This window comes from Ovis aries, chromosome 7 (assembly GCF_016772045.2).
Source record: "Ovis aries strain OAR_USU_Benz2616 breed Rambouillet chromosome 7, ARS-UI_Ramb_v3.0, whole genome shotgun sequence".
NCBI classification, from domain to species: Eukaryota; Metazoa; Chordata; class Mammalia; order Artiodactyla; family Bovidae; genus Ovis; species Ovis aries.
Genome location: NC_056060.1, coordinates 75,036,166 through 75,061,816, shown reverse-complemented (window position 1 = coordinate 75,061,816; position 25,651 = coordinate 75,036,166). Strand labels below are relative to the sequence as shown.

The 25,651-nt window shown below is 45.3% G+C and overlaps 1 protein-coding gene and 1 long non-coding RNA gene across 5 annotated transcripts in view; one reads left to right on the top strand and one right to left on the bottom strand.

The window, feature by feature from the left end:
- The window catches only part of SPTB (spectrin beta, erythrocytic), a 128,030-nt gene that overhangs the window by 29,778 nt on the left and 72,601 nt on the right, over positions 1–25,651 (top strand). Inside the window, exon 2 of one of the 4 annotated variants that reach the window (XM_060418657.1) lies at positions 5,071–5,226. The exons of the other annotated variants lie outside the window; for them this stretch is intronic. The gene's annotated coding sequence lies outside the window, so the exon portion shown is untranslated. The remainder of the gene's footprint in view (positions 1–5,070; positions 5,227–25,651) is intronic. 4 annotated transcript variants of the gene reach the window in all.
- On the bottom strand, positions 1,895–24,391 carry LOC132660134 (uncharacterized). Its single transcript, XR_009601367.1, has 2 exons — positions 24,207–24,391; positions 1,895–14,304 (listed from the first exon to the last, which is right to left on the bottom strand). It is a non-coding gene; the product is annotated as an uncharacterized LOC132660134 (long non-coding RNA).

Below are 25,651 nucleotides of genomic sequence, written 5' to 3'. Positions count from 1 at the left end.
CCTCAAAGACCACCTTCAACCGTCTGGTCCTTTGACTATCACTCTATTGGACAAAGGTGGGAACACATTTAAACTCTGGCATCTTTGGTCCCTCAGAGCAGAGTTTGATGGGAAGAAAGGGAAGGGGAAGAGAGAGAAAGAATGATAGCATTATTGGGAGAAGAGGCTGTGGAGAATAGGGAAACTGAGGTCCTCATAAAATAATATAACAGGCAACCTAACGTTCAGGTTCATGGTCAACTTATTTTGAAGCCAATAGGAGGTATGTGTTTGTAATTCAGAATTTCTTTCTTTTCTCTTCTTCTTCTTTAGTAAACTATGACCAAGGAGTCAATGACTAAGTGATATACTGACTATATTGCAAAAAACATGATACAGCCTTTAAGGGGATGGGTTTAGAATTAGCCTGGAATTCAGAATTTCTTAGATTTAGAAAAATTATACTGTGTTTGGGGTGGCATCCTATAATTGGGCGTGATATTTTGGCAGCAAAACATTCACATGAAGGTGGATGCTGCTGCTGCTGCTGCTAAGTCACCTCAGTCGTGTCCGACTCTGTGCGACCCCGTAGACGGCAGCCCACCAGGCTCCCCCGTCCCTGAGATTCTCCAGGCAAGAACACTGGAATGGATTGCCATTTCCTTCTCCAATGCATGAAAGTGAAAAGTCAAAGTGAAGTCGCTCAGTCATGTCCGACTCTTTGCCACCCCACAGACAGCAGCCTACCAGGCTCCTCCACCCATGGGATTCTCCAGGCAAGAGTACTGGAGTGGGGTGCCATTGCCTTCTCCTATGAAGGTGGATAAATGAAGAATATAAATTAGCCTAACTTTGTTCAGGGCAGACTCTACCACCAAATGAATTACAAATTTTTCTGTGCTTTCAAAGCTTTTTGAATTTCAGAATTGTTACAGATAAGGGACTATGCTCTGTATGACGTCTAACTGGGTCTGAAAACTCTGTGAGTATAGATGTGTCCAGGTATGGTACATGTACATAGTAGGTGCTCATTAAATGTCAGTTGATTTTTTTTATTAACATAAACGTGATGTAAGTCAAGAGTGTTATGCTTCTGTTAAACAACCAGCTCTTATTTATTTTTCCATTTTTTAAAAATTTCAAAGTGTATTTATTAGCAGTCAATTGATGAAAACAATGTCAGAGGAGGCTTGTTGGGCTATAGCCTTAACGACTCATCTAAACCATGAATGGAAAATGACTAAGTAATGTACTGACAATGTTGCAAAGTTGCCAACAGGAGAGGAACCACGAGGTCATACTTCCAAAACATCTGACTGGTCCTTCACAGGGATAAGTCTCTCTGAAGAGGTCCCAGTTAGAGAGAAATGAAGGAAACTGGAGTGGGTATTAATGAGACCAGAAAAAAAAAAAAAAAACCAGGAATGTGATTTTTAAGGATCCTCAATAAAAGTCAAAAGGATTTGGATTATGATATTAGAAAACAAGTAGAGTAAGAATGATTTTCTCTAAGTATGTGTCTAGAATCAGACCTCTATCTTTATATTGAAGGTAAACTAGGAACCATCGTTTGGTTGTTATTTTTTTCAGGTAGATTTAAATGGCAATAAAAGAATGAAAACTTATAAATGTGACAGTTGTGAGTCATCAGAGGGGTCATGAAAAAGTGTCACGGACGCCCATATTCTCAGAGGGTGTTTAAGGATGCCATTCTCTGTCTTGAAGGGTGTCAAAGTGAGGGCACAGATGAGAGGGCTGAGAGCATTTTACAGGGAAGGTAAAATGGTCACCTGGTCAGAAGCTGAAGTGGAAGTGTGTGCTGATGTGGAATGCCTCCCTTTGCCTACTCATCCATAGGGTGGCATTGAAGAAAACAGGAAGCCTGTTTTCTCTTTTTTCCCCTATTTTTAATTCATATTTATTCATATTTGCTTTCATTTCAAATTGAAGTATAGTCGATTTACAGTGTTGTGTTAGTTTCTGGTATACAACAAAGTGAGTCAGTTACACATATATATTCTCTTTCGTATTCTTTTCCATTATGGTTTATTACAGATTATTGAATCTAGTTCCCTGTGCTATACAGTAAGACCCTTGTGGTTTATTTTGAATATTGTAGTTTGTATTTGCTAATCCAGAACTCCTAATTTATCCCTCCCCCACCCCCTTTCTGCTTTGATAACCATAAGTGTGTTTTCTATGTCAGTGATTCTGTTCCTGTTTCACAGGTAAGTTCGTTTGTATCACATTTTAGACTCCACATGTAAGTGAGATCATATGGTACTTGTCATTCCCTGTCTGGCTGGCTTCACTTAGTATAATAATCTCCAGGTCCATCCATGTTGCTCCATATGACATTACTTCACTCTTTTATGGCTAAATAGTATTCCATTGCATGCGCGCGTGCATGTGTGTGTGTGTGTGTGTGTGTGTATCACATCTTCTTTATTCATTCATCTGTAGATGGACATTAAGGTTATTACCATGTCTTGGCTATTGTGAATAGTAGAAGGCAGCTTCTTTCCAAGAGCTGGCCTGCTCTGTCCAACATAATGGCAAAGGGTGGCTTCCCTGTTAGGCATGGATTCCACAGTGAATTTCAAGTAGTTTATTTAGACTATAGCTGAAAAAGGAAGGGACTATAACAGGTCAGCATTTCCCAACAGCTGGCACTGTGTCTCATGGTAGGAAATGCTCTCACTTCAGGCTCTGAGTCCTGCTTGCTGTTTTAACTTAGGAGTTTGGTGGTTCCTCCCAGTCTGGGATTTACATTTCTGAATTGATGTTCTGATTCAAGGCCAGTGTGTCTTGAAGGAGCCACAGTCGATCTGTCAAGGTACCTGAAGGCTAGATGAACAGGCTTTTCTCTACGCATCCACTTATTCCCCAATGCCCACTGGATCCAGCTTGGAAAAGTCTTCCTAGAAGCCCACATGAGGGTCCTCTTAGCCTGAGCTCTGGTCTATAATTGAAGAGTGCTATCTGCAGATGTGTTCTGCCCATTCTCCTTTATATGGCTAGACCACACCTTCAAATGGGGCCAGGATTTTGGTATTTGATGTTTCTTTGGGAGAAGACCAGCAGCCAAGTTGGTTTAAACTGGCCTGTTGAATCATTGTTTTCTACTGAAATTCTATTTCAATTACCTGAGGCTTTTTGAACTAAGTGTGCTAAAAAGTGGTTAGGCTTGATGCTGCAAAGCTTGTGGAAAACTGGGGAAATCACACCTGGAGATGATTCGACATATAGACAAGTGGCTTTTATGGCTGTTAAGACATATGGGGGCACTTCTCCAGCAGTCCAGTGGTTAAGGCTTCTCTTTCCGGTATAGCGGGTACAAGTTCAATTCCTGGTTGGGGATCTAAGATCCCACATTCCTCAGAGCCAAAAAACCAAAGTATAAAACAGAAGCTATATTATAACAAATTCAATAAAGACTTAAAAATGGTCCACATTAAAAAATCTAAAAAAAAAAAAAAGACATATGGGGATGTGGAGCTACTGGTGGATGGTGAGTTCCTGATAGCTTAATGCTCTGGCTGCAGACCACCCTAGATCTTGATATCCATGCTTTCAACAAATGCTTCTACACACATACACACATGCACACAGATGCACACACATACACACAGCTCCTCTGCCCTGAGGTTGTGTTTAGAGCTCCTGATGTCCTCTTTCACCTTATCAAGCAGAACTAGAGCAGATTGGAATTTGATTGTTGAGTTGACTTCTTTCTTGCTGTCAGCCTTCAAGAATTTGAAGGATCAGTGAGACAAAGGCCCAATTTAAACAAGCCGTGCGTATATATGGTTCATGCAGTCCCTGACTACACTCAGTTACATTTCCTTGTCATCGTCTTATTGTAAGGCAATCATGAGTTCCTTGAAGGCAGGAGATACTGTCTTTCCCCACAGTAAGCAGCCATAAGCCCTGCAGGTGCTCAGTAACTATTAATTGAATTAATCAACTGCCACAACACAGGTGCACACATTTATCTGCTTTGTGCTTTCATCCAGCGATAGATACAACTTGTACGTTCAGCTGCCCCAGGAGCATGGCTTCCCCACCCCCACCCCCCATATCTGCAGGGCTTTCTGCAGCTGCCTGTCATCTAGACCCCTGTAGCTACACATGTTCTGAGGCCCCATCAGTCCTCTTACACACAGCTCATGTGATACATACACCAACTTTGAGGGTCTCTACAAACCCCTGCTCTCTCTCCCTCCCTCAGTGTTTCCTGACCCTTCGAAGACTTTTAAGGAGAATGAGGTCCACCTCCCACTCCACTTCTGGGGCAGGGTTTTTAATTACCGTGTGGGCTTTTGTTCTGTTGTTAAGATCAGGCTTCTCAGTGCAGGGAGAAGGGAATTCCAGTCATCCTGATGCATTATAATCAAGTTACTTACCACAAGTCAGGAGTAACAGTTCTCTGCTTTCATTCTGATCGCAGCAGGTGATACAGGGAAGGTGCAGCTCGAATTTCACTAGGTGCTTTAAGCCATGGCTGCAACGGTGCTTTATGGTGGTGGTTTCCATCTTTTAAGAACTATTCAGCCAGTAAACATTTTATCTTGACTCCATGATCTACCGACTTTATGCATAAAACGTAGTTCTGTGTTTTTAAAAACCAACAAACATTGGCCCCAAATGTCTGACCATGAAATATATTTAACAAATGACAAGCACATATTAAAAGCTGAAATGCTAAACTTTAAAGAGTCAAAAATAATTTGACTCAGAAATGAAGGGAGTCGATGAGGCTGTTGCTGAGTCTTTGTTTCCCAATGTCGGAGACGCACATGATACCACTTGACCCCAAAAGCAATAGCTTCACATTGTCAACCGCTATTGTGCTAAGTCGCTCCAGTCATGTCCCGACTCTTTGAGACCTAGTTACGGATTACTTTGGATCTTTCATTTTCCAGTGTTTTTGCGTGTCTGTGCATCCCTTTGACCCTATGGACTGTAGCCCGCCAGGCTCCTCTGTCCTTGGGGATTTTCCAGGCAAGAATACTGGAGTGGGTTGCCATGCCCTCCTTTAGGGGCAACCAGGGATCAAACTCACGTCTCTTACGTCTCTTGCATTGGCAGGAATGTTCTTTACCACTGGCACCACCTAGGAATCCTGTCAAAGGCTCTTACCTTGTGGCAAGTCTGATGCTGGATAATCCCGTTGCCTCCTGATACCAGTGTCGTAAAAAGAACTAAGGGACAACTTTCTTCTCATCTCTAGAATCCTACAGTTTGGTAAAACTTTAAGAACACACAGTGCTCAGAAAGTATTTGTGGAGTGAATGAATAATTCAGAGATGGCAAGTTTTGTTCTCCGGGTTACTGGGAAAGAGGAGAGTGGCAGGTATTTTGTAATAGGTTGACAGTTTCCAAAGACACACAGACTACTTGTGCCCTGCAGTCAGTGTCTGTTCTGTGGTCATGAGCTTTCTGTACGTGTTCACAATATATGTATCAATAGTTATGCAAAGTTATTGATGTTTGGCGGGCTAAACAGCTACTTCTGTTCAAAGGCAAACGCTTGTTGTGTGTGGGTATTTTCTGATAAGGATGTCCACATGCAGTGGGTGTAGCAAGCTGTGTAGGTACAAAGAGAGATAAGTTGGGGAGTGGGCTAATTCTGCCAAGCCCAGATAATGGGCCGGGGCTTAGAGGAGTTCACTTCAAATGCAAGCCCCGGCCTAGTTTGGTTATGGGTTACTCTGGATCTTTCATTTTCCAGTGTTTTTGTGTGTCTGTGTGTCCCTCTGTCTCTCTCTTTTATAAGGGGGTGTTATATGTAGACAGAACAATAGCTCGAGGTCTCTGGATGTCCAGGTCTTATATCTGGTGGGTTAGTGACCTGAAATGGTCAGGCCTTCAGGAGGAGCCATGTGCTTGCCTCTTCTAAAGTGGCTTGCTGTGGTCACAAAGGGAACAGGATGCAGACAGACTTCTAAACACCAAGCAGAAACCTTAGAGCAGGTAGGATCCCCTGAATGTGTTTTAAATGTATTTTGGGTAGAGATGGGATGTGGTGTCGGGGAGAATAGTAAACCTCAGTTTTATACATAGGAGGTGTTTCTATAATGGGACCTCTGGCATCATCTTCACGTTTCTTTTTGACTGAGGCTCTGCTAGGTGTCAACATGGATTACTGGACTGTTAACAAAGTTAAAATTTACCATGAGTGGCAATTCATCCTAAAGTCAGACCAGTTGTGGGTTGCACCTCACCCCTTGCTTCTACAGTTGTGTGACCTGGGGAAGTTCCTGAATGCCAGTAAGCTTCACTTTCTTCCTTTATAAAATGGAGAAAGTGGAAATTACTCACAGCTGGTTTCATTATCAATACACTCCCATGTAGGCCTGGCACTTAGCATAATGCATCTCATGTACTGAGTCATCGCTGAATACGTGTGTTACTGTTTTTGTTATTGTTATTATCATTGTTGTTCTGTGATGGTATTCTGCAAACATTTGTTGTTGGAGATACAAATTTCTATCGTGCGTTGGGACCTGATCTTATCCCATGAATAGCCAGAGGTCTGACTGCATAAAATGCAGGGAGAGGGTTTAGATGGGAAGAGCTGTGGACAGCTCACAACTGAGGGCATTCATTCACTGGTAATCAAGGGTAACTGTAAAAATAAAGGCAGGCTGGGTTTTCTAGCCCTCATTTTTACACAGGAACTCCTGTTAAGCAGCTCTTGGCGGGCACCACTGTCACTTATTCATGTGAGGACAGTCTACTCAGCTTGGGGGCACCATTTTGAGGATGGGTAGACTGCTATTGTCGAATCTCCACTGCAGCCTGTTTTGTTGGATTTTCTAAAAGCCTGGCATATAACACTTCTATACTTCAAAAATAATCTAGGGACTTCCTGGCAGTCCAGTGGCTAAGGCTTTGCCTTCCAATGTAGGTGGTCTTCGATCCCTGGTCAGGGAACTAAGATCCCACATACCTCAGGGCCAAAAATCCTAAGACGTAAAAACAGAAGCAATACTGTGACAAATTCCGTGAAGACTTTCAAAATGGTCCACATCAAAAAATCTTCTAAAAAATCTAATAAAACATATTAGGTTGGCTAAAAGGAAATATTCAGAATTAGTAATGGTCCTGTCCTAGGCAGTTCTGGAATGGAAGGTTGGATGGTGGTGGTGGTGGTGGTGGAGAAGGTGGAATGGTTCAGGTCAAGGCATGGGAGCTAATGCTAGGAGAAGATGGTTAGTGTCAGTGTTCTCCATGCCTGCCAAGTGACACAGGGTGGGGAAGCTGCCCACGTGGGACAGGCAGCATCCCCCTCTATGCAAAGCCACTCTTGTCTCATAGCCCAGCTCCTCAGGTTAGTTTGACAGCTGATGGCCTTTATCCAGAGAAGGCAGCTTGAGCAAGCCAGAAACCTGTCCTAACTCTCAACAAAATGTCACTCCTGTCCCTTTCTTCTAGCCTGAGAAGTAAGGATTGTGATGGAATAAGGGCATTGTGATGGGCTGTGACCAAGGGAAAATGAGAAAGTCAGGAAGTTACTGTTGTGTTTGTTGTGAAGAATTGTGATAAATATTCAAACGCTGATTTTATCCCCACCCCCACCCCATGGAATAAAGACATCTTTCCCTTCTTTGGAAGGAAAGAGGGGGCGTCAGATGACAAATCTGGAGTGGGATCAGCATGACTGCTCCACGTCCCTCCCCGAGTCTTTGACACGCGGGAGATGGTTGCTTCCTCGTGTCTGCTCCCAGCACCATCAAAACTTGAGAAGTGCAAAAGTGTAGCCTGCTTGTTTTCATCAGAAGTCTGTCATCCAGCATTTGGAGGATCTGCACAGATACCAAAAAGGGCGAGATGGCCAGTCCCTGAGTAGATGTCACATAAACACTGGATACCATTTCTGATGATTAAAGAAACCCTCTACTTCTGCATATCCCTGGCTTTGAAGTGCCATCAGTAAAGGCAGGGGAAGAGCAGTTGCTGTTTTCTTGCTGGAGAAACTGAGGTACGAAGAGGGGCAACAATTCATTCTTCTCAGTTGTGAGGCCAGCCACAGACCTGGTACAGCACACACATATTCAGGGCTGCACCCCGAGCCAGGCTTTCTGTTAAAGACTCTTAAATACATCGTCTCATTTGATCCAAACAGCAGTGCTGTGAGGTGAGGATTGTTAACTCCACTTTGTTTTTATTGGTATATAATTGCATTACAATGTTGTATTAGTTTCTGCTGTACAATGAAGTGAATCATCTATGTGTATACATATATCTCCTTCCTCTTGAACGTCCTTGCCACCCCCCAGATCCCACCAATCTAGGCTGTCACAGAACGCTGAGCTGAGCTCCCTGCACGGCAGCTTCCCACTAGCTGTCTGTTTCTCACACGGTAGTGTATATATGTCAGGGCCACTTTCTCAGTTGTTCCACCCTCCTCTTCTCTCCCTGTGTCCACCTGTCTGTTCACTGCACCAGTGTGTCTATTCCTGCCCTGCCAACAGGCTCATTAGTCCCATCTTCCTGGACTCCATCTATATGCGTTAATATGCAATACTTGTTTTTCTCTTTCTGACTTACTTCACTCTGTGTGACAGACTCCAGGTCCATCCATATCTACAGGTCCATGCAGATGGCCCAGTTTTATTCCTTTTTATGGCTGAGTAATATTCCATTGTAAATATGTACCAATCTTTATCCATTCATCTGTCGACAGACATTTAGGTTGCTTCCATGTCCTGGCTATTGTAAGTAGTGCTGCACTGAACATTGGGGTACACGTGTCTTTAACTCCACTTTATATATAGATGAAGAAACAGAAGCTTAGAATTTTAAGAAATGGCCTAAGGCCACACAGCTAATGAGTGGCTAAATTCGGGGTCATCCCATGGCTGCCTAACTCCAGATGTCGCCAACCACTTGCGGGGCACTGCCTGGTTCACTTTCCCAAGTCAAAGTCACCTTAGTCTACTATTTCTGGACTAAATCTCCCATGTGCTACCCTGTGGTTCTTTCTGGAAGCTAGCTCAAACCCTTGGAATGGTCGAGTATTGCTACCACATACTAGAGAATGTTGAGGCATAGCGAGCTTTGGGGAGCTATTTGCTGACTATTTTAGCAATGACTGCTCATTTCTCCACACCGTTCAGATGACCGCCCCTGGCTTATGTGTCCACCACCCTGGCCACACACACACGCCTCCCTGGGAACGGCAGGCACTTGGCACCTCTCGCTGCCCTGGCCCCAGCCAAGCTATTTGGAGTCAGGCCTCTTTAAGAGAGGAATGTGGTAGCGGTTCCTTTGCAAGCAGCTCAACCTGATTATGGGGTGAGGCACTGACGTACTGTCCAGTTGCTGTCCAGTTCTGGGTAGCCCACTTCCAGTGCTCAGAACCAGGGGTACCCTGACCTCAGCTGCGTTCAGGTGATAATATTTGCCGCGCACTTTAACAGATGGGCGGAGAGTGTTATCAAGCTGCAGCACCTTGGAAAACCTGCAGAAACCCTCTTCTGGCTCCACACATTGGGTTTCCCTTCTTCTGAAAATAGATGGATGTGTGTGGTGTTAAGGAGGGACCCTAAAATTAGACTACAGCTTCAAAGAAGAGCTGGGGGATTAAACACAGACATTTCCCTTCCGATGCTGCCACTGGTTTGTCCTAGGAAAATTACCCCACCTTGCTTTCCTGTCATCTCTCCATCTGTGAGGATTTGGGGGAGAAAGGTGCTTGGAGATCCCCAGAGGAAATGTGAATCTGATGCCCACTACAGGCCTGGTATATTTGTGTTCTGAAATCTCAGGGTTGGATTAACTGTGACCCTAAAAGGCCTCGTGGCCTCCCAACATAGATCATCTTTCTTTCCTGTTGCCTTCCTTGATGTTCTTGTTGCCTGGTGTTGAGCTGGGTGTGGAAGAATCTGTCCCAGATGATTTAAAAACTGTTTACAGGCACCCTGATCCTTTGATGTCTCATTCCTTCCTGCAGAGGGCTCAGGTCAGGCAGGGCTGTGATCACAGTGGTTAAGGGCAGGGGCTCTGAGCCCGATTGCCTGAGTTTGAATCCTGGCTCCATTGCTTGCTGGCTAATGGACAGGGGCAAATCGCCAAACTCTCTAAGCCTCAGTTTCCTCACCCATAAAATGGGGATAATAAGGGTTATAAGCAAATGAGACCTAAATTAACTTAAAATTTTTTGACACAATGAAAAGGCAACCTACTGAATGGGAGAAAATATTTGCAAATGGTGTGACTGGTAAGGGATTAATATCCAAATATATAAACAGCTCATACAGTTCAACATGAAAAGAAAAACCCAAACAGCTTGATTAGAAATATGCAAAAGACTTGAATAGACATTTTACCAAAGAGCACAGACCGATGGCCACCAGGCACATGAAAAGATTCTCAACATCACTAGTCATCAGGAAATGCAAATCAAAGGCACAGTGAGATATCACCTTGTATCTGTTGGAATGGCTGTCATCAAAAAAACAAAAATAACAGGTTGACAAGAATGTGGAGAAAAGGTAACCCTCTTACACTGTTGGTGGGAATGTAAATTGTTGCAGCAATTGTGGAAAACAGTATGGAGGTTTCTCAAAAAACTGAAGATAGAACTATCAAACTCTCATATGACCCAGCAATTCCACTCCTGGGTATATAGCCAAAAGGAACAAAAATACTAATTTGAAAAGATACATGTTCCCCGATGTTTGTAGAAACATTATTTACAATTGCCAAAGTATGGAGGCAACCCCAGTGTCCATCAGCAGATGAGTGGCTAAAGGAGGTGTGGTAGATATATACACACAACAGAAGGCTTCTCAGCCATAAAAGAGAATGATTTGCCATCTGCAACAATATAGATGGACAGGGAGGGTATTATGCTAAATGAAATAAGTCTGACAGAGAATGAAATGTATGATATCACATGAGTTTTACAAGTATTTTCTCCCAGTCTGCGGCTTATATTTTCATTTTCTTAACAACATCTTTCAAAGAGCAGACATTTTTATTTCTGACATCAAATTAATGAGTTCTTTTCTAATACTTGATCTTCTATGGATCATACTTTTGGTGTTGTACCTAAAATATTTTGTTTAACCCAGCATTCCAAAGATTTTTCTCCTGGTTTTTTTTCCTAGAGGTTTCGGGTTTTGCATTTAGGTCTATAATCTATATTGAGTTACCCTCAATATGTGTTGTGAGGTAGAGTTTCATTTTATTTTTCATTTGATGTCCAGTTGTTCAACACCATTTGTTGAAAAAGACTACCCTTTCTCTGTTACATTGTTTTGACACCTTTGCCAGTAATCGTTTGCTTATTGATCCTGGACATGTTTTGTTCTGTTTATACTTAAGTATTTCATGGCTTTTGGGGCGTGCTTTATTCAATTAAAAAATGTTAAATTAATAAACAGTATCAACCTACCTGTGAATATCTTGTGAATATCTTGATTCTGTAGTCATATACAAGATACTAGAATAGCATTGGAAAATTCATCAAAGTCCTTGGTTATGGTCAGGCCAGCAGTAAGGCTGAAAGGTCTGAGTATAAATCTAGAAGGTAGGAAATAGGGCCTCATTCTGCATTTCTCTTGCTAAGTTCTTTAACTCTGGATGGTTCCTTCTCCCACCCAGAGTCTGCCTCCTAGCACAGGTCATACATTGAGTTAAGGCTACACCTTTCAGGGGCTCTCTAGGCAAAACTGACTTTCCCTGTAGGTATAATACACAGCTGCCTCCCTTACACAATTTGAATGTGCTGAGTGGCCTGTCCAACCAACTGCTTATCACCCATTTGTCTGGTTTGGCTCTAACATTGTATCTTTTATATCCATCGTTTGAATAAGGTAATCTATTTTCATAAGGTACTTATTAAGATGAGTTTCCTGGGAGAGATACTCTGCCCCTTGGGAAGGCAGATACATCAGTTTCATTCAGTTAACATGTTCCACCCAGTCCCTATGATATGCAAGGCAAAAGTCCCTACCATATTAAAGGCAAAAGGAAAAGAGGGGAGCGGAGGGTAGGATGGTTAGACAGCATCACCAACTCAATGAACATAACTTGAGCAAACTCTGGGAAATAGTGGAGGACAGGGAAACCTGGTGTGCTGCAGTCCATGCGGTTGCAAAGAGTCAGACACGACTTAGTGACTGAACAACAGCAACAACCATAGGCAAAGACTTTCAGGGTGGAAGTGGCATCCTTCTGTTTGCGGAGTTTACTGAGATAAGAAATTAGGCTGTCAGAGTCAATTTCGTTTTGAAGTAGGGACGGAGGTAGGTCTAAAGGACGAATTAGACTTGAGTCATTAGGCTCAGTAGAGGAACCTGGTATTGAGGGAGGTTGGGAAAGCTTAGATGCTTGAAGCAGAGTTGAAAGGGAAAGACAGTTGCAGAAGGGGCAGAGGGGTAATGACTATAGACTCCATCGACTATGAACTTTTCTTTTTGCTGTGAGAGTGTCTGTATTGAGCAGACTCAAAACTTGATACTGAGAGATACTGCATTTTTTTTTTGTAAATAAGAATACCTTGGGGTTTAGGGTACTTTGTAATTTATACATCATTTTCATATAACTTTATAGTATCTATACAATAGCTTTATATGGTAAATGATGAATATATTGATTAGGGCATTGTAACTGCTCTAATAAAGAACTGTAAAAAATAGAATGTTATTTCTGGCTCACATCATAGATGAGTAAATGAGTATAAATTGTGGGGGAGACTTTGTTCCCCATAGTCATCCAGGAAAGCAGGTTCTTCTCATCTTGGCCCTTTAGTCTAGACCTTGAAGTGGTGTCGCTTGTGCTCATTCAGTCACACAGCCACACCTAACCACAGGGATGACTGGAAGAGGCCTCCAAGCTGTTTGTAGAAAAAGCCAGTCAGGCATTGTTAGGCCTGATCCTGCGCATGGAAGCACAGGGTATTCCCATTTTACAGATGGGGAAAGCAAGGTACGACATGGGTGACGTATAGATAGAAGAGCATATGACTACTAAGTTAAGTATAGGAGTTAGGATCTCAACCCGGATCTGCTGTTTTGATAGAGCAGGCACAGTAATACTAACAGCAGCGATAACAGTAATAATATCTAATAGTTTGTGAATGTGGGCACATATAAAATGAGGCAGTATATATTGGGTTGGACAAAAAGTTCATTTAGGTTTCTCTATGCTAGTTCATGGAAAACCCGAAGGAACTTTTCAGCCAACCCAATATCATGGTCTTAGTAAATTCCATGTTCCCTTCCTCGCCTTGGGCTTTGCTGCATAGTCCTACAGAGAGCCAAGTCCTTTTCCTGAGGACCGTAGGCAGCAGAGTGACTGCATGAGCCAGCAGTGGGGGCTTCCCCATCAGCAGCACCCAGAGAAGAAGGCTGAGTGGATTCCAGGAGCCAAGAGGTGCTTTCCCTGCAGGGTGGGGGACCATGCACAGGAGAGGCAGGCCCTACAGGGCCGGAAGAGGCTGCCTGTGGCTTTGCTGGGAGACAGGAGCCTTGCCAGCAACTTCCTGTGGGTCTCCAGGGGACGGCCCAACTGCGTCAGGCTTGTGCCCTGGGCCAGAATGGGGAGTTCTTCTAGCTAGCTCCCGTTCCCTCGGGAGTCCTTGTGGGCCTGAGCAACATCTAAAAGATTCATTTTAATTGAATTATTTGAAAAGCTCTAATGTGAATGAATACCAAGTTGGCACCCATAACTTATATATTATTTATAGGTTCAACTCTTAAAGTCGCTCTCTTTGTTTGGGTAGCAGAGCTGTAGAGATAGAAACCATTCTGTGACTGACATTTCTGTGACACATGAAAGAATATCTAAAAGACTTCTTGGCTGAGTGGGCGTGGCGTCCCTGTCTAGATGAGTTCTGGGTGAGAGGAGGCTGCTTTCATCAGTGTTTCAGTGCTGGGTGAGGAGATTGAGGCATGGGTTGAGTCAGAGCTGCTCTGAAAGGTTTCAAGATGGGATCATAGGAGCTGGATCCTGTTGCCACTGCCCGCTCTTCTGCCAGCACAGTCCAGCAAAAGAGGAGGTGATGGAAGGATTGTGATATTGAAGCAGCAGGGACAACAGCGAGAACATCAGGACCAGCCCGCATCCACAGCACTCCTGTATGTGCTGTGTCCCCAGCCTTTTCACCACCTTGACCTCCAGACTGGCCATCCGATAGCGTGTCCTCTGCAGGAGCTGTTCTTAGCTCTTCAGGAGCCCTTCTTGGCATTTCTCCCTTCTCACCCATTTGTTCAGTGTCTTCTAGCCTCATTTTATGTTCCTGGAGTTATCCTGGGTAGTTGGGATGAAACGAGTGAATAAGACTGTCCCTGGCTTCAAGCCATTTATTATCTATTGGGAAAGACAGAAAAATAGATTATTCTCCTAGGCCATGGGAAGTGCTCTGATGACAGTGAGGGGAGCCTGGAAGATGTGCCCCCACCTACTGCCACTGCAGGGGACATGTGTGGAGATGGGGAGCTTTCTCAATAGAAGTGAGGCTGAGATGAGTTCAAACAGATAAGAAATTACTATGAAAAAGAGGAATGTGTTTCAGGCTTATGTGTATACATGGGTGCGTGGTCAGTCATGTCCAACTATTTGTGACCCTATGGACAGTAGCCCTCCAGGCTCCTCCCTCCATGGGATTTCCCAGGCAAGAATACTGGAGTGGGTTGCTGTTCCCTTCTCTAGGGGCTCTTCGCAACCTAGGGATTGAACCTCTGTCTCCTGAGTCTCCTGCAATGGCAGGCAGATCCTTTACCAGTGAGCCACTGTTTCAGGCTTAGGGAAAAGTATATGCAACAAGATAGATAGATAGATAGATAGATATAGAGAGAGATAGAGAGCTGAGGACCTGAATCGAGTTTGTTGTAACTGGAAAGTAGGATTGCAGAAGTAGGGAGGGTTGGATAGAATAGTGTTCAGGTAGGGGATAAATCACAAAGGGCTTTGACTATGACTTAAACTATGGGTTTTAAACTTCCTTCTTAAAGAGAGAGAAACTATTAAAGTATGGAAGTGACATCATATTTATATTCCGAGAAGATCTTTCTGACCACAAGGTAGAAGATGGGTCGGGATGGTAGGCAAAAGAGCCAACGTGGGTACAAAGAACTCATCAGGAAATCACGAGGCTTGAGATGGCGGTGGTGAGAAGTGAGGGGGCGCAGTAGAGACAGAGAAGAATGGAGATTTGAGAGACACTGAGGGCCTTAGTTGATAAGATGCTGGGTCCTATCACCCCAGGTTTGAGTTTGGGCCATTGGGATATCGATGGACTAGGACCATGGCTATAAGGACCAATGGTGATAGATTCAACTGGGGATAATGTTGAGTATGAGTGGCCTGTGGTCCTTCAGGTGGATGTTCAGAAGTCAGTTGAAGGTGATAGATGGGAGTTGAGACAGACTTGGAAGCCATTTGCATGAGATCATTTAGGTCATAGAGGTGCAGGAGATAGTCTAAGAAGAGTGTGTAGACAGACCAAGAGTGGAGCAGCCCCAGGATAGAGCTCTGGGGAACATCGCCATTCAAGGGACAGTAGGGGAAAAGAAGCCCACAGAGCAAGCCAAGGACAAAGGCTCAGACAGTTAAGAGAGAAGGAGGAGCAAGTCCTGGAAGACAAAGGAGGTGATCTCAGGAAACTTGGGGACCACTAAAAGAGCCTAAGCCTCCTGAGAAGTCAAGATAAAGGCCTGAAAAACATCTGTTGTTTTAAGGAACTAGGAAGGGAGGTGTCCATGAATAGCTTCAAGAACTGATGGGGGAAGCCAGCTTTCAGTGCAATAAGGAGTGAGTTAGGTATGGCATGAGGAGGTTCTCATGAATATATTATAGATAAATACACTGTATCTATTTTTACTTTAGAAGCAGAGGCTTCATCATACTTCTCAGTTCATCGTCCTCATTTTCTAGTCAAGGTACCTCTCCTGGTTGGTTGGTTGGTTTCTTTCGTCCCCATTTCCCTAACTCCATCTAGAGGCAACCATTTTCATGTATTTAAGTTTTCCTTTTGTTTGAATGGCTTCCCTGGTGGCTCAGCTGGTAAAGAATCCTCCTGCAATACAGGAGACCTGGGTTTGATCCTTGGGTCGGGAAGATCCCCTGCAGAAGGGAATGGCTACCCACTCAAGTATTCTTGCCTGGAGAATTCCATGGACTGGTGGGCTACAGTCCATGGGCTTGCAAAGAGTCGGACACGACTGAGCGACTAACACTTTGAAGTTATGTCAGTGGTGTGCTATAAATCTCATTCTGTTTATTTTATCCACTATTTTTTAAGATCCTCCATGTGTACATTCATCCCATTTTACTGTCCATCCCCAAGTGATGGACACACCGTTTGTCTTCGCCTCCCCGCCACACAGTCAATGCTGCGGTGAACTTCTCTGCATATGTACTCTTTCTTGACCTGTGTGAGAATTTCTTCAGTCTGTATGCCCAGGAACAGGGTTGTAGATATGTAACCTGACTGAGAACTACACACTAGCTTCTAGGATGGCTGGGCCAGTCCATACTCCCACCAGCAAGCAATATACAAGGTGCCTGCTCTGCACATCACCACCTCGTGTTATCCAGTTTGATAATGTTTGCTTCTGGTGTCTCCTTATTTTAATCAGCATTTCTTGTTAGCTAATGAACTTGAGTATCTCTTTTTAGGGTCTTAGCCTCTTGGATTTCCTCTTCTGTAAATCACCTGTTCTTATTCTTGGCAACTTTGTCAAGAAATTTGACTTTGAAAGGGAGAAATGAAAGGACGACAAGGAAGAGTTTTATTTAAGATGAGAAAGACTTAAACGTGTTAAAATGAAGATGGAAGGAAGAAAAAACTAAAGACTCATCTTACTCCCAGGATGGGAAGGATGGCTAGAAGAAAAGATGATGAGGATCTGGCCTCACCAGGGATTAAACATGAGACTGGGGGAGGGAGTGGAACTGAGGGGTCAGCACGCAGACCAGCAGCAGCTTTCCCTGAGCCCACCCGGCTGCCCCCTGCACCTGGTGGTCATAGAAGCAGTGTGGGATCCATGGAGCTGAATAGAAGGGGAAAGGTGACCTCCCTCAGCTTCTAGGAAAACGCTACATTGTGTTTCTAAATGTGTGAAAATAGCATTTGTTTTAAATTGCCAGGAGAGAGGAAAGATGCCTGAATTTCAGCATATGGGTTGCTCCAACAAATAAAGTTGTAGAAACACATGACACAAAGGTGGGAGCGCAGGACACGTGGACCCTCTTCGTTGGAGCAGAGTTAGCATAAGAGAGCGTATGCGCTCAACACCAAATGGCATAGAACTCCAGGTTAGCGTGTGCGTCAGAGAGTTGCTGAAAACTATGGAACGGAGGCGAGTCATTGTGAGGAGGGCTGTGCAGGATGGATCGAAGAGGTTGAGTGCAGACAAATTTGGACCATTACCCATGTCCTGGTGGGTAACGGTAAGGGCCTGGAGTGAAATGGAAGCTTTAGAACATAAAGGTATGAGGGATAAAAGACACTTTACAGAGGCTTAATGACTGGCTGTGATGATGAATCAATATTGAGTAAGTGCTCAATGCACGTAAGCGGGCTGTGTGAATGCGCAGTGAATGGATCGGGAATAAGGTGGGATAGTGGATCTAGAGTTTGAGCTTAAATCTTGAGGAGGAGCAGAACATTCACTGAGCACCTCTATGTGCCAAGCACAGTGCTGGGCACTGCAATAGAATAATGGATGAGACAGGCTTGGCTGCTGCCTGCAAGGAACCTATAGTCTAGGCATGCTAAGTCACTTCAGTCATGCCTGACTCTGTGCGACCCTATGGACAGCAGCCCACCAGGCTCCTCTGTCCACAGGATTCTCCAGGCAAGAATACTGGAGTGGGTTGCCATTTCCTTCTCCAATGCATGAAAGTGAAGTTGCTCAGTCGTGTCTGACTCTTAGTGTCCCCATGGACTGCAGCCCCCCAGGTCCCTCCGTCCATGGGTTTCTCCAGGCAAGAGTGCTGGAGTGGGCTGCCGTTGCCTCCTCCGATAGTCTAGGCAGGGAGAGGCAAAAAAAAAACGAAGGTAGACTGACAAATGCGTGAGTGATCACAGTTATGGTAAGGGCTGCGAAGGGGTCAAGCGAAGGGCCCAGATTGGGGATGACAAAGGACTTAGTCTCTATGGAGTGCTGGGGGGGGGGGGGGACTTCAACATGGGAATATTCCCTAAGAGGAGGCCTGAGAAAAGAGGAAGAGCCAGACATGCAAAATGCTCCAGAAAATGTCCCAAGCTGAGGACATGGTGTCCACAAGAGCTGGAGCTGGGGGAGTGACAGTTGAGAAGAGCTGAAAGGAGTCTTGCAGGATGCAGGAAGTGGTGGGGGGCTGGGTTGGGGAATGAGCTTGGACCAGGAGGCTGGGCACTAGGGCTATAGTAACATAACCTTACTGTCATGATCACACCTAACATAATTGACTATATAATTCCTGGTTATCATCCACTATTCAGTCCACAATTCAGATACCCCTCGTTGTCTAAAAACGTGTTTGGGTGTGTTTTGGTGTTGATTCAAATCCCAAAGTATGTGATCCATTCACTGTTGCATCTCCTGAGTCCCTTTTGATCTACAGCAGTGCCTACCCTCTGCCTCTTTTACAGTCTGTTTGTTTTAATGCCATTGACTTGTTGAAGAAGTGGAGCCAGTTGTCTGCAAAATGACCCACCTCCTGGATCTGTCTCTTTGTTTCCTCATGTTGTCATTTAACTTGTCTCTTCAACGTATAATTCCTATAAATGGAAAACTAGTTCTACAGACTTGATCAGATTGAGATTTAACTTTTTTGGTAAGAATGTCATAGGTCATGATACTCTTCATAATTTCTCGTATCTGGAGGCACAGTATCTTATTGTCTTATTCTTAATGATACTAAAACTCATCACTGAATTCAGGTGTTGGAAATGTGATCTTATATAATTCTCCATCAACATGTTATTTAATAGTTTCATTTTCCTTATCTTTTCCAAATCAATTGTTTTATGAAAAATATCTCAGCTATTGTTGTTCAGTCACTAAGTCATGTCCAACTCTTTGCGACCCCATGGACTGCAACACACCAGGCTTCCCTGTCCTTCACTGTCTCCCTGAGTTTGCTCAAACTCATGTCCATTGAGTTAGTGATGCCATCCAATCATCTCATCCTCTGCTGCCCTCTTCTCCTCTTGGCCTCAATCTTTGCCAGCATCAGGGTCTTTTCCAATGAGTCAGCTCTTCGCAATTATTTCAACCTATTCTTTTAAAATTTATATTATTGAAGTATAGTTGATTTACAATATGTTAATTTCTGCTGTACAGCAAAGTGATCCTGTTTTACACAAGTATATACTCTTTTTCATATTCTTTTCCATTGTAGTTTATCACAGGATATTGAATATAGTTCCCTGTGCTAAATCAGTAGGACCTTATGTTTATCCATTTTATATATAATAGTTCCCATTGATAATCCCAAACTCACAGTCCATCCCTCCCTTACTCCCCTCTCCCTTAGAAACCACAATCTGTTCTTCATGTCTGTGAGTCTGTGTCTCTTCTGTAGATAAGTTCATTTATGTCATATTTTAGATTCCATGTATAAGTGTTATCATATTGTTTTTGTCTTTTTCTTTCTGACTTATAGTATGATAATCTCTAGGTTTATCCATGTTGCTGTTAATACAAGTGGCATTATTTCATTCTGTTTGGTAGCTCAGCAGTATTCCATTGTATATATGTACCACCTCATCTTTATCCATTACCTATCAATGGACATTTAGGTTATTTCCATGTCTTAGCTGTTGTGAATAGTGCTGCTATGAACATAGGAGTGCCTGTGTCTTTTTGAATAGTTTTGTCAGGATATATGCCCAGGAGTGGGATTGCTGGATCATATAGCAACTCTATTTTTAGTTTTCTAAGAAACCTCCTTACTGTTTCCCAATATGAAAATTTACATTCCCAACAGCAGGGTAAGAGGCCTCCTTTTTCTCCACAGCCTCTCTAACATTAACAATTTGCAGACGGTTTAATGATGGCCATTCTGACTGGTGTGAGGTGGTACCTCACTGTAGTTTTGATTTGCATTTCTCTAATAATTAGCAATGTTGAGCATCTTTTCATGTGCCTGTTTACCATCTGGATGTCTTCTTGGGAGAAATATCTGTTTAGGTCTTTTGCCCATTTTTTGATTGGGTGTTTGTTTTTATTGTTGAATTGTATGAGCTTTTTATGTATTTTGAAAATTAAGGCCTTGGTTGCATCATTTGCAAATATTTTCTCCCAGTCTCTAGGTATTTTAATCTATACTTGACTACTTCAAATATTGAGACCATAGTACCTCCCTGTGCAGTTTTCATCAGAGAAGAGAGAGGTAACTAGAAAAGTCTTCATGGAAGAACAGAAATTGGGCATTCAGGTTTTTAATTTGATGACTATAGAATTTGCTTATTTGCAGGAAGGAGGCCAGTGGCTATCTTGAAGGAAGTGAGTTGGGAGAGAGAAGAAGTAGGACAGGGTTATAATAGCTTTCTGTAAATGTAGATATTAAGCCCAAGAATCAGAATAGAAGATAATCTTTACAAACCATGTAGGGACTTCCCTGGTGGCCCAGTGGTAAAGACCCTGCATTCCCAATGCAGAGGACCCTAGTTCAATCCCTGGTGGTGGAACTAGATCCCACATTGCCACAACTAAAAGTTTTTTTTTTTTTTTTTTTTTTTTAGTGTATATTAAGATCACCTCTCCCCTTGCCTTTAATCATTCCCAGTAGACATTTGCCTCTGTGTTGGATGTGCGGTGCTGATAGGTGGTGTTAAGATAGAGGGTTGATGGCCCAATCCCTGTATCAGAGCTGGGCAGCACCTGTTCCCCAATCAAATCCCTGTAAGAACTGTTGGGGCCAGGATCCCACCCCTCCTCCCCCATCCAAGCAGCTGCAGCATGACTGAAGCCAGTTCTTAGTAGGAGATTTTTCCATGATGAAGACGGGCAAGTTGTGACATGTGGGCCTGAAGTCCCTGCCTGTTGATAGAAACTGGAGCAGAAGGGTCTGGGCAAAGCGTTACCAAACAGTAGTGAACCAAAATGGCCAGGATGTTGCAGATGGATGGATATCCTCGATGGTGGCCACCATGGAGAGAAATCTTGAGACTTTAAGAACCCCCAAACCATACCCTGCTAATGATGAACTGGCAGCCAGGCTGGGTTGGGATGGGAGCTGTGGAATGTGGGAAAGCAGAGCATGCTCTAAGGAGAGGCAGTGGCTTGGCCCAGGCACAGCTGGTGGTGTCCAGATGCAGGAATGGTCATCCACAGGTGGTACGCTTGTCTGGCCCTCACTGTCACCCCATGGTGCCAAAACTCCCCTGCTCTGCTGTGCTGGGAGCCTTGGGCTCAGCCTCAGCCATACTGAGACTGAGCCGTAATTTCTAGGTGGAGACGTCTGCTAGACACACGAAGGTGCCAGACTGGAGCTGGGGGATGGGGAGGCGGGTGGGGGTGGAGATAGATTTAGAGTACTCTGCACTGGGTGTCTCACTGGTTCTCATGCTGTTTTAGTGAGTGTTTATGTATTTATTCTTTAAGGTGTCTGTGAATATGCAGTGAGATTACGATCAAAGGGAGTAGAGGAATGTTCTGTTTTGGTAAAAAGCATTGGCAGGAAGGTTTCAGGGAAATTTTAGGATTTAATCTTCTGACCTGGGTTGGCATGGTACCAAAACACATTAAAAGCAGGCTAGAGGTAGCATAAAGGGGCAGGACAAAATAGGAAGCAAGTAAGGGGTCAAATCTTATAGCTAAAGACAAAGAGAGACTCTAAGATCTCTGCTTTAAGACTGTATTTAAGCTATTGTAATAGCCTGTACCCATGACCCTGCTAAGGAGACAGCGCCAGCCTGTATTTCTTCTATTTCTCACTCCTGGGCTTTGTTACTGCTCACATTTGTGTGGTCCAGGGAAGAGGAGATGGGGTGCAGAGAGGAAGGAAAAAACATCTATCCTCTTCTGCTCAGATACCTTGACAGCCACTTCCTGGGTTCCTACCCACCCCGGGGATTAACAGGACGTAGCACATGGGGTTGAAATTCCGAGGCCTAACACCTGATCTCAAAAGCAGATGGTCCCTAGGCACACCAGAAAAGGGTGGAGCTGTGGGTTGCATCAGTGGTATTGTGAAATCCATTTCCCAGGCAGGCGCTCGTTATGCAAGTGAGTGTGCTGTGTAAGCGCATGAGCTTTTCAGTACAGAGCTGTGGGCAAGTTTTCTAGTGACCCAACCCATCCCACTCAAAGTGTATCCTGGAGTCATGGGGTGACAGAAGCCTACCAGGTGAGGCTGAGCCTCAGATTGTGGTTTTGGAGACAGACTTGCTCAGCTGCTTGTCAGGCCGGTAGATGGACAGGGAAGGCAGGTTCTCCTGGACACAGACCAGAGAAGACCCACCTACACTCTGACAAGGCCCTGGTGGTGGGTCATGGGAAGGACTTCTAGCGGGCTTCAGAGTAAACTAGGGAGTAAATGGACATGGAACTACTTCTTATATTTTTTTTTCCTGGATTTGCTGGCAGGGAAGTGAGGTGCAGTTTGGGGCCTGTTTCTAGCCATTTAAATGCTGTCCACCATACTTAGGGCTCAGATGGTAAAGAATCTGCCTGAAGTGTGGAAAACCCAGGTTCAGTCCCTGGGTCAGGAAGATCCTCTGGAGAAGGCAATGGCTATCTACTCCAGTATTCTTGTCTGGAGAATTCCATGGACAGAGGAGCCTGGTGAGCCACAGTCCATGGGGTCACAAAGAGTTGGACACAACTGAGTAACTGACATACCCATGGAGGGCCAGTCTGACTGCAGAGATTACTTATATCCCTAAAAACATGACTGAATCGCCTCAGGTCCAGCTTCCCCTCCAATACCAATTTAAATGTCATTTTCACGGCCCCACATTTGGTTAGGTGTTCCCACCATGTGTCCCCAGCATATGCTATTCTTTTCAATCACGGTGGTTTCTTTATTGCCAGGCCTTGCAAGGGACATTGTAGCGGTTATGGGTGACCCTGGGTTGAATTTGTTTTTAGGCAAGTTTTGCTTTGTTTTCCTGGCATCACCATCCGTAGCTTTCCTTTTTTCTTATTTTCTTCTCCTGCCTCTCACACCCGATTCTCTCCTTGCCACTGAGCACAGCAGCCCACCCTTACCCCCTTGGCCCTGGTGGGATGCCATCTGGGCAGGCCACTGGGGTGGGAAAGGCTGGGGAGCCAGAGGAAGAGGGCCTTTCTTTAGTTTCTGAGTCTCTTTCCTTGGTGTTTGTCTTTGGGGACCTGACCCTTCTAAAGAAAAAAGAAAAAACACCTTGAGTTGTGTGTTTAGACACGCACATGTGTTTTTTCACGTTCCCGGCAGAGCCACTGCCTGGCTGCTACCTCCTCTGAGCTCCAGTCGCAGGAGGCAGGGCGGGTTTAAGCAGGATGAATGGCTGTCGAGTGGCTGCTCCTCTGCACCCAGGGCCATCAATCTTGTCTTGAACGCCCAGCCTGCTGGTCTGCCCGCTCAGGCTCATCTTTCTGGGGCAGACTTATTTACGGAGCCGCTGCAAAGGTAATCTCACTCCCCAGGCTCCGCGGCTGGCCTGGGCCTTGCTCAGCTCATCCACTCTTAAAAATAGCCCAAGATGAGAAGGAGAGCCAGGGTCCGGTTACCTCCTGCACGCAGGATCTGATCTCATCTCCCCGCGTGCGTCTGGCAGCTCAGCCCAGCTCAGCCGATCAGCCTGTTGGTCCCGCCCCGCTCACAGCTCCGAGCTGCTGGTGATGTCCCTTAAGGGGTCCCTCCCACCCACCTCTGCCTGGCCAGCTGAGTGGGACATCTCAGCCTAGGGAGCAGCACACCTGACTGTGGGAGATAACAGGTTGTCAGAGGGGATGAGGGTGTTCTGGGTCCTAGGTCTGGAATCACAGGGCGGACCTGGAGGGATGATGGCTGACTTCCCCATCTTTACCCTCCCCTCCCCCAGTAGCAAACACCTTGGCAAGCTCTGGAAGCTGAGGAGTGCCCTCTGGCCCCCTGGGCCATGTTCTTTCCTCACCTGCTTCTTTAAAATCCACCTGCCCACTCGAAGGGGGTACAGCGGCCCCTTCCCAGCCTGGCCTCCTTCCCAGCCAACAGCCGTCATTCCTTAGATGACCTTGGGGAAGCCTCATCTTAGCAGGCCCTGGTTTCCTCCCTTGCGCAATTAGGGTGGATAACTCCGGCTCCAGTCTTACCTCGAAGGGATGTGGTGGGACTGATTAGTCAGGTGAGGGAAAGAGAGCTTGAAGGGTTTCTGTCTGAAAAACAAAGGCCCTGGTTCTGCAGTGATGCTTGGGCTCGTTAGCTTGCTTCATTTCTTCCTCAGGCACGCGTCTGCTTGGGTGGCTGTGTGTGTTGGATGACTGTGTGTGTGCACACACACTCCTGGAGGGAGTGGCTTACCTCACAGCTCACTAGTTGTCAACACTTGTCATTTGTCTGCCTCACAGCCTCCCCACCCCCTCCCCCTTTTGTCCTCTCGGATAGGAAGGCTCTGGGCTCCCTGTTCTCTTTTACAGACTTGATCTTGAAGTCTCTTAAGCTCCCTGGGGGGATGACTGAAGGACAGGTACAGGTTAGGCCGTTAAGACTGAACGGAAGCCCGTCTTGCTTCAAAAGCCCAGGACATCAGGTCCCAGCCTGGTTGCTCTAGCCTCCTTCTCCCTGACCTTTTCTCCCTGACCTTACCCTCATCCTCCAGCTACATCATAAGATTGCTAAATGTTGCCACACCCTTTCTCACCATCAGCACTTTGCACCTGCTCTTCATTCCTTTTTTCTGGACTCCTTCCTTTTCATCTCCCCTTTACAGGATGCCTCCAAGCTCCCTCTAGGAACCCGCTTAAACTCTCTTTCCCCTGACACCCAGCGTCCAGCATGTGTCCCTCACACTACCCTTCTTTCCCAATTGTGCCAAAGCATCACACCTTACTGTACTTGCTTCTTTAATCATCCCGCTTGCTGCCGGGTTATAAGCTGCATGAGGACAGGGCCCTTCTGTCTCACTCATAAGGTGCTATGCCTGGCATAGCATCCACCTCCTCGTAGGGACTTGGCGCATATGTGGATTAATTATGAATGAAAGCATAAGCGTGACACATGACAGGCGAGTAGGGACCCAGTGTTCCTGCCACCCGTGTGCACAGCACGGATGAGCACACACAGCTCTGTCGTCTGTGGGATCCCCTCGCCACCACACCCCACCGTCATGCTGACCACCTCGAAGGGACAGCAGGCTGATCTGGCTCCATGGTCTGTCCTGAGATGCAACCAGAGAGCTTGTCCAAGCACCTGGGCACACTTCAGAGAAGGCAAAAGCAAGAGCCAGCTTTCTGACTGTTGGCTGCAGGCCAAGAACTCAGAGGGTTCTTGGGAGCCTCTGGGAGGAGTTAACATTCCCCAGTGCAGCTTCCAGGTTGGAGGCACCAGTGGCATCTCAAAGCTCATGCTTGCCTCTCTCCCCACTGGTTCCCGTTTGAGTCAGACTCCACCAGCTCCCAGCTTCTCCCTCTCCTGCCCTGTCCCCACCTCCCCTCCAGGTTGGGTCCCCAGGTCATAGGGTAGCGCTGCTCTGCCCAGTTCGTCCCTGCCAGCCTCTGGCTCCCAGGAGAGCCACCCGCCTCTGTGGCCGTAGCAGCGG